At 36.2% G+C, this 19,086-nt stretch overlaps 1 pseudogene across 1 annotated transcript; it reads right to left on the bottom strand.

Moving 5' to 3' along the window:
• Positions 1-6,668: 6,668 nt before the first annotated feature.
• LOC306843728 (cGMP-dependent protein kinase 1-like) lies at positions 6,669-18,040 on the bottom strand (annotated as a pseudogene). Its single transcript has 20 exons — positions 17,953-18,040; positions 17,783-17,845; positions 17,680-17,689; positions 16,675-16,838; positions 14,470-14,583; positions 14,304-14,412; positions 14,075-14,144; positions 13,210-13,281; positions 12,737-12,825; positions 12,463-12,528; positions 12,309-12,356; positions 10,926-11,052; positions 10,691-10,827; positions 10,513-10,594; positions 10,054-10,195; positions 7,783-7,946; positions 7,329-7,445; positions 7,122-7,184; positions 6,930-7,005; positions 6,669-6,755 (listed from the first exon to the last, which is right to left on the bottom strand). The product of its transcript is annotated as a cGMP-dependent protein kinase 1-like (transcript).
• Positions 18,041-19,086: the final 1,046 nt, after the last annotated feature.

The raw sequence follows: 19,086 nt of genomic DNA, 5'->3' as shown, positions 1-19,086 counted from the left end.
ATGACAGTCTTTCTGCTGCAAGAATGGGCTAATATAGACAGCCGAGCAACTGCAATTGAAATGAATGGGAATGCTAACGGAGAGCTCTCTGGAGTTGTGTCTAACACACTACAAGACTATGTCTACAAAGCTTGACTTTTGGTTCTGCCAGCATAATGAAGTCACAACTAGAAGAGACACCGTCAACAGGTGGGTGAAAGTTACTGTAGCAGTCCTGCTGTCAGTCATGTCAAAATAAACATATGAGATGAGCACATATGAACATATGTCATAATTACCAGTGACAGAGACTTCTTTAAGGATTGTAACCCTCCTAATAAAAAGGTTCACACATTGGCCGCTGGCTGTTTTTTTTTAATCTTATTTATGTGGTAAATTCTCTGTTTCACCTTTATTTGCATACTCAAAAAAAAAAGGGATAACTAGGATAATACCCTTTCAAAAGATACTAATACCATTTTACATTTTGGTTGCTAATATATACATTTAAGGTAATAATATATGCAATTTAGTGGTAAATAAGGTACAAAGGTATGCCTTTTGAAGGGGTAGTGCCCCAGCAGCAGCTTTTGTCCTTGGTTGTAAAACTTTTGAAGCTTCACTACAGTATAAAACTACCATTCAAAATTTAACATGTTTTTGGACCAGACTGCATTTCATCTGATGAAAAAAGATAAATAACATGACTTCAAAATCACATAGAACTGTTCTATGCATCCACCAGCTGCACAACATTTCTAGATGTTATGCTTAAAATCAAGTTGGATTTTTTGTCATAGACATAAGTGTATGACTTTTCGTAAAGCTGCTTTGAAACAATTTGTGTTGTGAAAAGCCACTTTACACATAAATTTGACTCAACTTAATGCATGCAGCCAAAGCCAACCATTGAATGTTTTATGGTCTCACCCACTTTATTTGTGTGTTTGTTCAATATTGATTTCCTATGATCAGTCACCTTTGACCGCAAGCAGCCAATGTGTGCCTTTTTTTAAGACCACTCATCAAATGAAGGCCAGGTTTTTTTTTTGTTTAGTTTTTTTCTCCAGATTGTGTATTTCTAAAAAGTAACCAAGTTCTGGACTTGAGGAAACAAAATTAAATCAGTTAAAAACTGAAAAGCTTTTTGGGCTAAAGCAGACACTGAATGTGTTGACTTGTGACTTGATGTCTGAAGTGGACTCGAACGAAGGCAGCAAAAATATCTGAGCACAGGGTGCTCAAGTCTAGGGGGTCATTGCGGAGGCAGGTATAAAAGTATTCCTCATGTAACATATTGCTCCAAATATAATCAACAAAGCTTTTAACACTAAGTATTTGTGCAGTGCAGTGCATCTTCAGTTGAACCAGTCCCATTTTTGATGCATGACTACTGGCACTTTTTCCTGTGTCCTTGCTATTCGCTTAAGTCATGCTGTTTCTGGGGCCAAGCCTCTACTCCATTTCAAGTGAGAACACTCTCAATAGCTGTTTATATGCTTTTAAAAATTCACAACGTACACTACAGTCTGTGGATTCATGGCACCTGGGAAACTGCATTTTCAACATCACAAAGCATTAATCACTGTTGAGCCATTTGAGATTTTGGTATGAAGATAAAGGTTAGGGTCATGATTTTTCTGTGGTAATACAGCACACCGTGGGTGTATATTAGGACCATTTATTGTTTGGTTATGGGATCTGAAGCATCGTTTGGACCCAAAACGATGATGCATGGCATCAGACTTAAGTGCATGGGAGAAGAGCATGAATGTTTGGTTCAATGTGGATTTAACATTCTCTCTTTTTAACCTTCTAACATTATTCAGATAATCGTTTTGGTTTGTGTTCTCAAATAGCCCTTACAAAATCAGCTTTATCTGTGCAAAGCAATGGATTCCATTGAAAATGAAGTAGGATACAAAATTGTATTTTATTATTGCTGATATATAGGCTATCCCTTAACTCAAGCTGATCCATGGCTAGTGGGCAGCTTCAACATATGCAGATTAGACAAGCTCAAACCATTGACCTTTTCCCATGCAGACACTGTGAAGAGGGAATATATGGGGAGAGGAATTGGATTTCAATGGGAGAACATACTCACTTTTCGCTGATAAAGATGAGGCTGCTCCTTATGTTTTGTGTTTAATTGGGAGCAGGTGCCTTCTGTTCATGGTTAATTATTGTTTGCCATGGCAACCCTGACAGGCTCACAGAAGACCATCCAGTGTTTAATCAACTAAAGCTGTTTTGATTATTATGAGAGAACACATTTAAAACAGTCACTTACAATCAAATGTTTTGTTTCAAGTGTATCCTTTTAGCCAACATAAACTACCATTCAAAAGTGTGGGGTTGGTCATTTTTACTTTTGGTCACTTTTAGTGTCAGATATTTCTGCTGCCCTGGACTAAAAATCACATTCTGCAATCCTGACAAAAACTGCTTAACCCACCCTAACCAATACATTTTTGTTTTAAACTTACCATCAAATATAATACAATATTGAGATATACACTCACCTAAAGGATTATTAGGAACACCATACTAATACTGTGTTTGACCCCCTTTCGCCTTCAGAACTGCCTTAATTCTACGTGGCATTGATTCAACAAGGTGCTGAAAGCATTCTTTAGAACTGTTGGCCCATATTGATAGGATACCATCTTGCTGTTGATGCAGATTTGTGGGATGCACATCCAGGGCACGAAGCTCCCGTTCCACCACATCCCAAAGATGCTCTATTGGGTTGAGATCTGGTGACTGTGGGGGCCATTTTAGTACAGTGAACTCATTGTCATGTTCAAGAAACCAATCTGAAATGATTCGAGCTTTGTGACATGGTGCATTATCCTGCTGGAAGTAGGCATCAGAGGATGGGTACATGGTGGTCATAAAGGGATGGACATGGTCAGAAACAATGCTCAGGTAGGCCGTGGCATTTAAACGATGCCCAATTGGCACTAAGGGGTCTAAAGTGTGCCAAGAAAACATCCCCCACACCATTACACCACCACCAGCAGCCTGCACAGTGGTAACAAGGCATGATGGATCCATGTTCTCATTCTGTTTATGCCAAATTCTGACTCTACCATCTGAATGTCTCAACAGAAATCGAGACTCATCAGACCAGGCAACATTTTTCCAGTCTTCAACCGTCCAATTTTAGTGAGCTCGTGCAAATTGTAGCCTCTTTTTCCTATTTGTAGTGGAGATGAGTGGTACCCGGTGGGGTCTTCTGCTGTTGTAGCCCATCCGCCTCAAGGTTGTGCGTGTTGTGGCTTCACAAATGCTTTGCTGCATACCTCGGTTGTAATGAGTGGTTATTTCAGTCAAAGTTGCTCTTCTATCAGCTTGAATCAGTCGGCCCATTCTCCTCTGACCTCTAGCATCAACAAGGCATTTTCGCCCACAGGACTGCCGCATACTGGATGTTTTTCCCTTTTCACACCATTCTTTGTAAACCCTAAAAATGGTTGTGCGTGAAAATCCCAGTAACTGAGCAGACTGTGAAATACTCAGACCGTCCCGTCTGGCACCAACAACCATGCCACGCTCAAAATTGCTTAAATCACCTTTCTTTCCCATTCTGACATTCAGTTTGGAGTTCAGGAGATTGTCTTGACCAGGACCACACCCCTAAATGCATTGAAGCAACTGCCATGTGATTGGTTGATTAGATAATTGCATTAATGAGAAATTGAACCGGTGTTCCTAATAATCCTTTAGGCGAGTGTATAAAAAAAGGGAAAGAAAATATGGTATCACTGTAGTATAGCCATATTCTAGATCCCTAATCCTACCCGAAACCTAAACTACTTCCTTACTAGCAGCAAAAGCCTAGCCTCAATAAAGCCTATATTCCTTTTTCTTTCTTTTTTTTTTGTATCAGCATCATAAAATGCATTAAACATTTCATTAGTGAGTGAACAGTGAGTTGATAAAAAAGCTAATATTTAATGAAATCATAAAAATGTAAAATAAAAATAATTGTAACACTTGAACGCTAAACATTTACTGACAGTTAACTGACATCAGAGAACTGTAAACATGCAAATATGTTGTGAAATTATTTGAAATATTAACTTCCTTATATTTCAAGTAAATATTTTAAGGTGTTTTGCTGACAAAAACATTTAGGAATCCCTGCATTATATGAACAAACATTAATAAACATTAAAGGAACATTAAAAAAATTATAAATTCTGAATAATTTACTGCCTCTGTGTGAATATGTAATCAAGTAATCCATTAAAATGTAATTAATCTGATTATGAGTATTTTAAATGTAATGTACTCTAATTACAAGTACTAGACTTTTTGGTAACACTTTATTTTACACGTTACATCTACTTACTATTATAATAATATAAATTATGCATCATTTCATGCAAGTAGCCCTAAGACAAACCCTAATCCTAACCCTTACCATATAGTACATGTAGTTCATTAATATTACTCAGTACTAAATGTATAATTACACTGTAACAAGGACACCTTGAAATAAAGTGTAAAACACCTTTTGAATCTGATTACGTAAAACAGATTAGATGTAATCAGTTACTGCCCAGAAACAATCACATACTGTTACTGAACTTACTGGAAACAACAAATTTGTTTTTCATGATCGTTCAATGCAAACCAAGTACACCAGAATATTTGAACATGATGGTTTTTGTGCTGATGCCTCAGTACAGCTCAGTTTAATGTACCTGTATTGTTCTGCTTAGCGAGCGTTGCAACCTCTGACACCCAGATCGCCGGGCTGAGACGGAGAGATTGCAGTTGCCATGGAGATCCGAGACCGGTTTTAAGCCACAGCTCCACTCTGCTGCGAGGAATACTACGGTTGCCGAGCCGTGACTGCAAATTTTGTCCTTCTCGTACCCACTTGACACTCTTCAGGGAATGAAGAGAGACAGACAAATCACACACACGACTGTTTACTGATGAAATGTGTCCTCAGATGATTTACTCTGAAGGAGGCAGGATTTGATGTTTCTCTCGTAGTAGACTCACAACTGAAAGCATTCAGGACTGATGCTTATAAATGAATTTTTTTTCTCTAACATGTCTGTACACTGTTTTGAAGGCAACTAAAATGCCTTTTTCTTGTACAGGGTAGCTCTGGCTGAGCAAAACGCACTGATTTCAATTTGATTGCGATATTTAAGTGCGATTCTGTTTCGTCTCTGCTTAGTTAACAACACAAAGAAAGAAGCAATTAAGATCTTCAGGCTGTTTTTTTAACTGTGTGTGAACCAGATTCTGTGAGTGGCAATATAATTTACTGTATATTATAGTCATAGAACTGCATCACAATTGATTTCTGAAGGCGTTTTTATGAGATTGGTTGCAAGTTTGAGATGGTTGTAACCCTCACAGTCACAACGATGATGATCATGCAGAGCATTTTCAGGCATCAAAAGGTGAAGAGCAGAGGTTAGACAAAGTGTTACCATTACAAAATGACATGAAATTGAGCTGGACGCATTTACGTCCCTGTTCTTGGATGGGGTTTGTTTCAGACTGAATCGTTTATTTACCAAATCTACAACAAGTTTCTCTAAAAGCACAGAGACTTTGGGAAATCTACCATACTGTATGTAAGCATGCAAATTCTGCAGTTAGAATTTATATTGCATTTTGTAATAATATACAGTATTTCTACACTATAGGATCACTTAATGGCAAAGGTCAAATGTTTTAGGGGTGAAATAAGAAAAATAATAATCATAGTTGACAAATGATTGTATGTTAGTATATTGGTGCTCTGCATCTTTAAGCCAAAACAAGGGGAGTAAAGCTGATAATATGTGTGATTGTTAATGGGTTCTTAACAGCACCAGCCTTTTTCAAATAAACAATCACATGTGTTTTCAATGGCTGTTCTGTGGCAATAAATCTTGACAGTTAATGGGAATAAATGGTGTTTCATTTTGTGAAAGTTTTTGAATGCATTGTTTTGCATATGGCCGAGTCTTTGCAGCATTGATATATGTCAATACTATGATTACAATATAGCTAGATCTAAAATCCAGAGGATCACATGTATCGTCCCTATATATCATCATATTGCCCAGAACCTAAAACTTGCTCTGTGGCAAATTATAGACATAAGAGTGTGATTTTCTGTAAAGATGCTGTTGATGACTTGACTTGGAAGCTTACAGATAACACTATTCTTTAAAGGTACCATAACAGTTAGAACTTAATTTGTTCCATAACTGCAGCAGAAATAGTGCTTTTTCAGTCCTTTTAAGAAGATATTTCACATTCTTTTAATTACATTTCCCATTTGATGTTTAGCTATGATTCTTTATTATAATGCCTCAACAATAATAGTGCAAAACCACAATTACATCCGTTTGAATTAAATATTAATAATTACATTGAATTAAATATGCATAGCATTCATCGGGTTGCAGCAAAAACTACACAAAATAGAAGTCTGAACATCCAGCTATATGTAACATTAATATATTAACATTTCAAAATTTTTGCTCATTAAAATGCTAGGCATAAAGTAGGCATTTTTACTTACTCTCTGTGAAAGTCATAGGCCAAGAGTCACAAAATTAGCTTATCTTCCCTTAAGATAGTTAAGTGTAAGGTAAGTAGGTAAGTTTATCAAACTGAGTATATAAGTGAAGATATCTTATAGATATCAGAGACCTCAAGACTGTTCAGAAATCACAGTCCCAGCCTGAAAATTCCTCCTCTGTTTGGGTCTTATCATAGGGAAAGCGGTCAAAGTTTATATAGCAAGGACCCTGTAAACCAAAGAAACCACAAAAACACAATCAACGAAACAGACTTTGTTCCTTGGTGGCTTTTCAAGTTTGGATTTTCAAATCTGTCCATTGGCCTCCACTGATCATTGAAAATATATTTAAGGGAGTGGCGCTAAAGTGTTACTTAAGTTGTAAGTTGTGAAAAAAGTTGACCTTTCTTATGAGTCGAATAGTTGGTGCCTCCAGCTGCCCCATTCTTAATTTATGCCAGTTAATGCTGTTAAACCACCTGAGAAATAATTGAGGGAAAACATTACAGCAAAAACATTCATAACAAAAAAAAAAGCACACGTCACATAAGCATACTCAATAACCATACTCTACTCAGTACTACTCAGTGTGTACCTGTGATGTCGGACATCTTTGATTCCATTTTTTGTATTGCCCAGACGCTGGCCAGGACGTGATCTGCATGTCATGTAAACAACACATAAACTGAAGATTAATAATGTAAATACCTAAATGACATAAGGGGGTGGGTGACATTTAAATAAATTGCACAAAATGTGTAAAAACAAGCCAAAGTCTTCATAATAGATCATCATAAATTACCTGCACAGTTTACTGATGAGAGATTTGGCACCTTCCCCCATATATGACGGAAAATTCAGCACACCATCCAAGATCTTGGCATAGATCTTCTGTGGGTCTGAACTGGAGAATGGCGGACTTTAGGACAAATAAAACAAGAAAAACAAATTTAAACACAAAAAAGTATTTTATTTATTTTGACACAAAGTTTTATCATTTATTAGCCTTGATTTAAAAATGAAATCCGTGCAAACTTGATAGCACCTGCAAACACTGTCTGAACTGCATGCTTGAAATCTGCAAAGCAGCGCATCATTTCAGGCTCCTTTGATGAATATATGTGACCCTGGACCACAAAACCAGTCATAAGTAGCACGGGTATATTTGTAGCAATAGCCAACAAATTTATTGAAATCAAAATGATAGATTTTTCTTTTATGCCACACATGTGGATTAGATGAGAAAACGTTATTACCTGCCCACAAGTAGCTCATAGATTAGAACACCAAGTGACCAGAAGTCAGCAGCAAAGTCATGGCCCTGGTTCTGAATGATCTCTGGAGGGATGTATTCAGGAGTACCGCAAAACGAATATGTCTTCTCACCCCGAGAAAGCTCTTTTGCAAAACCAAAATCAACCTGAAAAGAATACAAGAAAAAAAAGACCAAGAGAGAAAATAGCTGTAAAATCGTCATAAATGAATGCTTAAAAAAATTATTGATTTGGAGATACAAAATTTTATTTTATTATTGCTGATATATAGGCTATCCCTTAACTCAAGCTGATCCATGGCTAGTGGGCAGCTTCAACATATGCAGATTAGACAAGCTCAAACCATTGATATTGATTTGGAGATACAAAATATTAACAGATATTACTCTCAACTATTGTACCAAAGCAAAAAATAAAACAATTATATGAAAAGAAAAAGGCTTATAATTACGGAAGCGTATTGCATTCACTTGAGGAAAAAAAATCTACTCTGTTTTTCTGAATTAACGAGTTAATTATCTCAGAATTACAAGATAATTTTTAAAGAAAAAAAAAGTTTTTGCTCTGTTTTTCTGAATTAATGACTTAATTATCTCAGAATTATGAGATAATTTTTCATGAAAAAAAGTTTTTGCTCTGTTTTTCTGAATTAACGACTTAATTATCTCAGAATTACGAGATAATTTTTAAAGAAAAAAAAAGTTTTTGCTCTATTTTTCTGAATTAATGACTTAATTATCTCAGAATTACGAGATAATTTGTCATGAAAATAAAGTTTTTGCTCTGTTTTTCTGAATTAACGACTTAATTATCTCAGAATTACGAGATAATTTTTCATGAAAAAAAGTTTTTGCTCTGTTTTTCTGAATTAACGAGTTAATTATCTCAGAATTACGAGATAATTTTTCATGAAAAAAAGTTTTTGCTCTGTTTTTCTGAATTAACGACTTAATTATCTCAGAATTACGAGATAATTTTTCATGAAAAAAAAGTTTTTGCTCTGTTTTTCTAAATTAACGAGTTAATTATCTCAGAATTACGAGATAATTTTTCATGAAAAAAAGTTTTTGTTCTGTTTTTCTGAATTAACGACTTAATTATCTCAGAATTACGAGACAATTTTTAATGAAAAAAAAAACGTTTTTGCTCTGTTTTTCTGAATTAATGACTTAATTATCTCGTAATTCTGAGATAATTAACTCGTTAATTCAGAAAAACAGAGTAGATTTTTTTTCCTCAAGTGAATGCAATACGCTTCCGTATATAATGACATAATGATATAATATTCAATAATCTAATCGCCTTAACTTGCATTTACTCTCTTTCCAACTAGTGAAAAATGGGAGGCATTTCATTTAGTTTAAGAATAAATGTGGAATTTTCTCTGAACACCACCAATTAGTGTTGCTTTTATAAGTATCTTGTCTTGAGACTCAGTTTTGGAGGATGGCCAGCTCTTTGCATATTGATACAGTATTTTTCCACTTTTATCAACTGAAGCTATAAAGAGCTCTACAACTCTCGCATGCTCATTAAAACATTTTCTTCCCTCATTTTTCCTCCTCCTCCCCTTCCTTCATCTAAGCTAACAGCTGACGTCTTTGCCACGGTCTAAAATTAAAACCATCAGTGCACAATTTTCCACACCACAATCTGTCAAGTACATCTTACCAGCAAACATACACTTGTTCAAATCGAATAATAAATGTGTGGAAACACATGAACACTGGGGACTTTGCTGTGAGCTATTACATAAATCTTACCTGTTTCATTCACGTATGACTGATGCATATGAATCACATAATCAAGTTTATTAATTTGTTTTATGTTAAAACTATGTCATATAAATAGACGGAAAATTGTTATGTAATTGAATTACATAAAATGCCAATTTAGACCGAATCATTTTTTGGAGTGAACCTAGACCGCAAATCTTGTTGAAATATAAATTGTATACTTCATCATTTTCCATTAAGGTAATGAGGACCTGAGACAGCCTTGCAGCGTGAGGACTAATAAAATGTATCTTTCAGTGGGCGTATTAAATTGTCACAGTGAAAATTACCACAATTGTATTAACAGCTTGTCAATGTAAATTGCTCTATTCATTAAAAGTGGAAAAAACAGATCCTTGTTTAAATACATCACAGTTGCATGCTGCATCATATTAAAAAAGAAGATATATACGTGTGATAGGCACTATAGATGTATATGACAGGAGAAGCAGGGAAAAGGGAATTTCATTTGTTTTACCAATTTCACATATCCTTTGGAGTCCAGCATGAGGTTTTCTGGTTTCAGGTCTCGATACAGGAACCCTTTGTTATGGAGGTATGCAAAGGCTTCAACCACACACGCTGTTATGAACACGGCTATATTCTCTTGGAAGCGCCCTCTGCAACATGATGACACATGCGCCCACATTCACACATTCAGACAGTGCTAATTAGGGAAATATATATCTGCAGTCAAACATTTGAAAGAGACAGGAAATGGATTCTAATTAATGCTCTACCATATGATGCAAGAAAGATGACACTAATGTGTTATGCATTTTCTAAGAACACATAAGATGAGTGGTTGTCAATGCATTGTTGTGTGGTTGCTAGGGTTTTCCTGCTAGTTTCTATGGAATGCAACAACACAACAACAGCAGTAGTCATAAGGATGCTTGCCTTAGCAACAACACTAATTCATTTGTGAATGTCTTACGCCTCTTTCAGCTTGGTTCAGATTTCCCCACCAGGACATGATCATATAGATGTAGCGAGAATCTTTGAAGGCAGCATGCAGCCTGAACAACACCAGAAAAGTCGGACCGGAATTTCATATGTGAACGGCTTGAGCAAAATAAGATATGATTATAGGTTAGGTAGGTAGCTGCACTAACCTGACAATGAAGTCACATTGGATTGCCTGGAGAATTTTATTTTCTAGGAGAATGTGTGCTTCCTGCTTCTTTACAACAACATGCTGTTTACTGATCTTCTTCATAGCAAAGTACGTTCTGTGCTGCAAGGTAGTTACCTGGTAAATAAACAACCAGTCATCATTAATCTGGCCCAATTAGTGTTTCGAAATTAAAAGGACTCATAAAATCCATTGTCTATGCTCTCCTCTCATACCAGCTCCACTTTTCCAAACCCCCCGACTCCAAGAGTGACAGGCTCTCCTTGATAACTTCCCTCCTGGTACAGTACAGGGACCAGATCTTTCAGCTTTAGAGATGCTTCTGGCCTAGAGACAGCAATACTTACAATATATAATTCAACAGAAATGACAACATAATATATCATTCATATTATAACTCATTTAAAGGCTGCATTTAGCTGTAGACAGGCGCCTAGCTGTGAAAAACCCAGATTAACCAAAGGCTTAGAAAGATGCCACTGAACAATTATATAAAAATGATAAATAAAACACACTAATACTGTATATCGTATAGAGAAAGCATTTGCTACAGTATGTCTAATAATTTGGATTTAATATGGAAATTAATTTTAGTATCTACATTATTGCTCAAAGATTTGGGATCAATTAAGATTTTCATATGTTTTTGAAAGAAAGTTTGTATGTTCACTAAGGCCGCACAAACATACGGTATAAAAAACAGTAATATTGTGAAATATTTTTACAGTTTAAAATACCTGTTTTCTATTTGAATATATTTTAAAATGTCATTTATTCTGATGCGAAGCTAGAATTTCAGCATCAATGTTTTTTTTACTTATTTTGCTTTTTTCAAATATACTCAAGAAGCATTTATTATTATTATATTGTCTGGAAACCATGATATAGTGTCTTTTTAAAGAATTCTTTGATGAACAGAAAATTTGAGGATCAGCATTTATTTGAAATAGTGTTATAACATTATAAATGTCTTTACTGTCGTTTTTATCATTTTAATGAACTAAAACTAAAAGATACAGTGATCCCAAAGTTTTAAACAGTAGTCTATATGAAACAAGCTTAATATATGACTGCGAGTTTGTTCTCTGTTCTATGTGAAAATATAAAACAATAATAACAAAATATTGCACTTACCCAACTTCCTCTGGCTTTACATCAAAACTACAAAAACCGTTTTTGAAAAAGAACAATATGTCAGCACCAAAATAAACTAAACCACTGTTGCAAAACACTAGAATAATAATAATATACACTTAGCAATCTTAAACATGAAGCCAGCCAGAGAACAGAATGCACAATAACAGCAGATAATGAGCCACCTGTAAACATGTCAGTGTAGCACCAAATGTGTCTACTGCCCGACAGATATGCCACACTTTATCACCTGACTAGTGAAGAAATCCTCTCTGCTTGTGTATAATTTTTTGCAAGAATTGATTTATGAATAACATTCTGACTAATCTAGCAAAATCAGAAAACACCACAGATCTGCTTTTTCTGATGGCGTTCCCCCTTGATTGCAGGTCAAGTTAAAGGGACTGAGTTGAAGACTGTATTAAAATCTTTACAAAGCTAAGTTACAAAGCAGGACAGCTCACTCGTCGTGGAGCTCAAGGCTTTCAAAAGGAATGGTCTCCTCAAAAACCCTGTGAGAAAATAAAGCACAGTGATTATTTATCAGCTATTAAGGGAATTATGTGATTGCATCTGTACTTAATAAAGCAATATTGTCATCACTGACATCAAACTCACTCTTTATCAATGGAAAAGCACGTGACAGCTCCCACCGCTGTGCATGTGGCTGTCCTGAGGATCTCTCTGCATTAAACACGACTTTTGACTTTTACATTTAAACCAGATTTTGATATCATAACTGTGATAAATCTTTATTATTTTACAACTGATAACTGTATCTAGACAATCACATCTTTAAAAACAATCATTTAAAATAACCAGCTGATCAATGATTAACAAATATTTATTCATGATATTTGTTTTGTCACTAAGTAACAGTGACCATGGTTACCGTATAAGAGCCAGTTCTCCAAAGTGTTCCCCCTCACCCATCTTACGAATTATTTTCTGCTGTCCGTTCACTTTTTTTGTCACTAATACCTAATAGACCGAAAAAAGACTGAATCCTGACCAGCTGTTTTAAGCAAGACGTATTTTAGTATTTAAATTTAATACGAACACAAACACAGAGATTTTTTGATTTTTTTTGGTTCTTGCATATTTTGTGTTTGTAGAACTGCTCAAAAACACATATTTACATTTATATTTATTCATTTAGCTGACGCTTTTATCCAAAGCGACTTACAAGTGCTATATATGTCAGAGGTCGCACGCCTCTGGAGCAACTATAGCGTTAAGTGTCTTGCTCAGGGACACATTGGTGTCTCACAGTGGATTCGAACCCGGGTCTCTCACACCAAAGGCATGCGTCTTATCCACTGCACCATCACCATCCACTTTTAAGTTGTAATGAGTTTCTTTTACTTCTCCTTTGAGAATGATGTAAAACGTATCGCCCTCTGTTCCCTCTCGGACAATCACTTCATTGTTCTGAAACTTCACCTTGCAGGGGAACAAACACGAAAAAGACTTTGAATCATCATGTCATGCTTTGCTAGAAGAAAATATACTGGACTTTGTGTCAAAATAACTCTCAGATGCTTCTTCCTGAACAATAATCGAGGTCAAATATGGTATTTGCTTGATATTGAGGAACATACAGAAAGCACACGTTAGTTTTTACCTTATGTCTTTCTATTGTAGGCTCACAAGACATACTCAGTAACATATTCAGTAATGCTGCATTATCGATTTGACTGCATTGACACCACTGGATGAGAATAAAACTGACTTCATCTGCATGATGACACTGTTGTCTTCTATAGAGCTGCTTCACAGCTGAATTGACTGCATTTCATAATTGATGAATTTTGCAACATCAATACCATTATAGAATTTTCTTAGAATTCATGTGACCTCCTAATATTTAATAATAATTCAAAAATCATTTCCTCTCGCCTTACTGAAATCTTTTCCTATAGCTGGTCAGTGAGCTCTCTTTTGATTTTAGATACTTTTATGATGCAAAGATTTCTCTCAGTGTGAAGGTGATTCACTAAATCTCTGTGGCTTGGCAAAATCGCATTGCACAAATGCTAATTTTCACCAAATAGCCTTTTTAAGTTAAAGACATGATTACAACTAAATCAATATATGTCTTAATTTGACACAAAGTCTTGTACATTCTCTTCTATATTTTCTAACATCCTTCATTTTCAAGATTCATGAATCTGAGCGCAGACATTTAATCATTTAGCAGACAAGCTACTATTTATAAGAGAAAAATCACACTGACTTCTTCCATGGAATCAATGATCTTTGACAGCTGCACATCTTTCAGCGCTTTCAAAGTGCAAGCCCTGATGGAAACAATTAAAAACCACAGAACTCACTCTGCAATAATATACTAATATATACAAACAGTGAGAATCCAAAGCACACAACATGTAAAGCATCTTATATTTCACTAATACAGGCGAAATACAGGATTGATATAAAGTGATGCCAGAATGTCTTACGTTTTCAGGAAGCCCATGAGTTGCTGTCTTTTCTTCTTGGATTTGTTGGTCATGATGCTTCGATATGTTTGTCTCTCAATACACCATAACTTCACCGTAGTGATGGTATTTACCACACCAGCAGAGGGCAACCCAAATCAGCCATCACTCCAAAATAATAACTGACCTTTGACCGATGCTGTGCGTTTGCAGTTATATAGAATAGCCAGTTCCCCAAACACATCGCCGGAGCTCAAAGTTCGCAGCTCACGTCCAGCCTGAGTAACCTTCAGCTCCCCCTCTAGAATAAAAATGGAATTTAGGCTCATCAATTCATTATTTCACATTTTATGTAAGACTGAGCGGTCTTGAAATAGACGACTGCTAAAATGTCAGGAAATTCACTACAGTATATTGACTTTGGGGGACATTCTGCTGTTGTATTCACATTATTACATGCTTCTTTTCTTTTCTAAACTGTTTTAACATTGATAATAATAATAATTGATAATAGCTAAGCACCAAATAACAGTATTGTTCAGAATATGAGACACCCCACCACCTTTTTTTTTTCAAGATGTAGGCTTTTTGAAGACCAAATCTTGTCTTTTATAAAGAAAATGCTTTTATTTGAAAACAATTTTCATAGTGCATATTTTTATTATAGGCTGTCCATCTCATAGTGAAAACTATGTAGCCACGGTTGCCAGGTCTCTGAAAAAAAACAGCCCAATTGCTATTCAAAACTAGTCCATATTATGAATAGAAATCCGTGGACTTGGCAACACTGTATGTAGCTTACAAAAATTGAATTAACAGAAGTTAAATCATATTGTAGTCTTGAAATCAGCCTGAAAAACACAACAGTAGTGCAATAAACGGTTTAAACTGGGCTCACTTGGCTCCTCAGATCATCATGTCATTCATGTCAGTCATTAGTCTATTCCTCTGCCTCACTGGGTTCACTCTCAAGCTCTGGCTTCACCGGCTCCTCTCACAGAAGGTCATCCTCGCTCCCATCCAAAGCATCTGAGATGCAGCATCTTTTGAAGCGGTTGATGATGCTCTCCGGGGGCACTGCAGCCCAGGCCTGGAGGATCTGATCACAGATCAGCCTCACCACAGGCTTCTGTATTGTTCCAGATGGTGTGAGTGTGTGAGAGCAGCCACTCTGTGTATCTCTTGCACAGATTATCTTTGAATGGCTTGTTTACCACTACATCCATCACCTGTAGCTGGTTGTCATCCCCCTGGTATGATCACGAGGTCAATGTTCATTGCCTGCAGTTGAGTTTTGACAGGTGCAGTCACATGTCCGCAGAAAGTACAGTGACAGATGGCAGATGTTGGCATGTAAAAAACACACGTGTTTGATCCACATCTGATCCAGCCATCTTCTAAATGTTACACTCTGACACACAATATTTCCTGGCTGCTTGAGAGTTGTTTGCTGCTTGAAAGTTTGCATCATAACCAGTCCTCAGTTGCTGGTTCACTTGCTTGACTTTTGAACCGCTCTGTTCAGGACAGTCACTCACCATCATGTACTATAAAATTAGTTTGCAGGGCCAGCTTGCTTCAATCCTGTGGGGCATGCTCATTTTACACATGATTGGCGCCACCTATTGTTGCGGGTGTATTATTGACATATAGAAGTCTGGACATGATTTTACAACCCCTTTTTTTCAACTTTATTTCCATGAAAAAAGCACTGTCTCATATTCGGAACAATACGGTGACATATTAGAGTGATTTATGAGGAATTACAAGGAATTACAATAGTGAGCAAAATTATTAGAACATTAGTATTTTCAGCAGCTATAAATGGTTTTAAGTCAGTTATTTCTATCTTTTGCTATAGTAAGTAGGAAATATCAGTTGAAGAAAGAGAACAAACTGAGACAGAGTAAATACTGTGGCAACATCTCCAAGATGCTTCAAGAAACCTACCTGCAAAGCTACAGTACTGTTAAAAGTTTTAGGCATTTGTGTAAAACATGCTGTAAATGAGGATGTGGTCAAAAATAATGCCTTAAATAGATTTTTTTATTCTATTAACTAAATTAAGTCAACATTTGGTATGACCGTCCTTTGTGTTTAAAGCAGCTTTTGCCCTCGGTGCACTTGTGCATAGTTTTTCAGGGAGCTTTGCAGGTACAAATACTGGTGTTCTAATAATTACCATATGGCACCGACGACTGGGAAAATAGCTGCTGAAGAATTCAGCTTTACCATATAATATTACACAATGATATTATTTTTTGCTGTATTTTTGAAATGCAGCCTTGGTGAGCATAAGAGGCTTCTTTCAAAAGCATCATCAAAAAGTTTATGTGGCAGAAATAGTAAGGGCGGTATGTTAAATCTGTTATCTCTTCTTATACATACACACCAGCGACAATGTACAGGCTGTCTCCCTCTGTGCCCTCTCGGATGATGTCCTCACCAGACCGACCGTCCAGAACCTTCATCAGATCGACCATCATGATCTGCTCCTCATCCAAACGACGGAGGAAGTCATTCTTATGAATGGCCTTCATGATCCGATCATTCTCACTGATGGCCAGACACATGTAAACAAAGCAGAACTTTTGGGGTTTGTAAAACAAAAGCATTTATTAAGTTATTTTGAGACTGGACTATAGCACTGCTGTTAAATTAGGCCTTGTTCAGACTGTCAGTAAAAATCAGGTTTTTGCATATCCAGATTTTGAAAGTCTGGACAGCAAAAAAACAAATAAAAATTGTTGTTCAAATATGATTAAAACACATTTGGAGGTGGCTTGAGATGCGATTCCAGACAGATTTTTACAATGCGTCTCAGTCTCAATGCTGTGGTTACATCTGAATTTTTTTCACACCACCCACATACATATTTAATTGATTTCTTTCATGAATTGCATTGACTGCTCTGAAATATGACATACAGGATAGGACACATGCTTTTCAATAACTGTTTTACTTCCTATTTGGGTTTATGTAAATGTTATATTTTTTAGATTAACAAAGTTTTCCAAGCCATTGTTAGATGCCAGTGTTTCCTGTCATAGCTATGCAAAGATTTGATTTCAAAAACAGTATAGCTATTCAATTATGTCTGTATTTAACCCCAGAATGATCTCAAAGTAAAAAAAGAGTTCTGATTTTGTGGTGGCTATGCTTTAACATTAAATTATGAAGGATTTTGAAAGTGACAGTAATCAGTGTTCAGTACTACTGTAAGGTTAACCCTGCCTGCTTTACATGTTTGAAAATGATTAACAGTTGAAACCCATGAAAAGTAATCAAATGTAATCATGTACATTACTTTAATAAAGTGATTTAAATTGTTACACTACTTATTACATTTTAGATTGGGTAACTTGTAATCTTTAACCTATTACATTTCCAAAGTAACCTTCCCAACACTGTTCGGCAACCAAAAGTCTGTTATTAATAACATATGAAGGAAGCAGATGAAAGAGGATGCAGATAATATTCATTAGTCTGTTCTGTCTTACCAAGCTCATCCAGTTGTCCTTGCAGCACCTGCAACAATCTCTCTTTCTGTTCAAGCTGTCTCTCTGTAATAAGAAAACAATATTCAAGTGTGCATTAAAATCACATACAAATGTGCATTCAAAACATCAGATAAACAGTGACAGAAGTCACGGCTCAGATATTGTCTTACTCAGCTCTTTGTTCTGGTTCTGGAGTTCCTGGTTGAGCTGGCATTCTTTCTCCAGCATTTGTCCTAATTTCTTGAGTTGGGCTTCCATTGGCCTGGTGAGATTCACCTTTACTAGAGCAGCATGACACTAACAACGAGCAGTAAAAGCTCACACGTCACACTGACAACAATTAGCATGCAACTGCAACGTTTTTAAAAGATTTACTGAACCAGTATTCAAAATGATGAATGACCATCAGTTACAGTGACAAAACACACACAAAAAATAATTTTTAAATTACATAAATTTATCTGCGAAACACAGATTTAACCTCTTGTTCTGACCCAATATTGATTTAGTGTATAAGTTATATTCATATAAAAGGTATAAAATTTGCATCACTTTGTCTTTGCAAAGTAATCATGCCCAATATGAAACCAGATTCAGGGCCTTGCTATTTGTATTGCGTTAGACTAACTAGGACTTTTAGGACAGTTTCTGACAGCCCCCTGAACAGCATGTTGACTCGGGCTCCCCCTCGGTAGTGATCGTGTTCTGGAGACCCCTCCCACATAGGGCCCTTGTAATTGTCCTAACCTCCCCCGCCTAACTGCTTGTCACAGCACTTACATATTGTTGGTCTTTTGTTGGTTTGATTGCTTGTATTGTCCTCATTTGTTAGTGGCTTTGGATAAAAGCATCTGCTACATGATTAAATGTAAATGTAAAGTAAATGTACTAGCAGGTCGTTTCAGGTAACATTAACAATAGTACCTGCAGTGCATGAGTATTGTAGGTTCTAGTGAAGGTGGAACTCCTGGTTCACTTATTGGCTGCTGGGGGCCAACTAAGGGCTCGGACACAATACAAACACTGGTGCTTTAAAGTAAACTGCACAGCAGGAGTTCCATGAGTGTGAAATAATCATAGGGCAAAATGGGATAAATTGAAAATCTCATTATTTTAATAAAGTAATTATGCATGCATTCCGTAAAACTTTACCTATGGGGAGCGTCTTGTAGTGCGGTTCTTCAAATAAGTTTACATTTTGTGCTATGACTATGAATGTTTCTATTTATTTCCCTTCATTACATCAGCCAAAGAGTCATCAGCCATCACCAGAAGGACAAAAATTCCAATTACAAAGTACATTA

This window comes from Barbus barbus (assembly GCF_936440315.1).
Source record: "Barbus barbus genome assembly, chromosome: 24".
NCBI classification, from domain to species: domain Eukaryota; kingdom Metazoa; phylum Chordata; class Actinopteri; order Cypriniformes; family Cyprinidae; genus Barbus; species Barbus barbus.
This window is presented reverse-complemented; position numbering and strand designations above follow the sequence as displayed.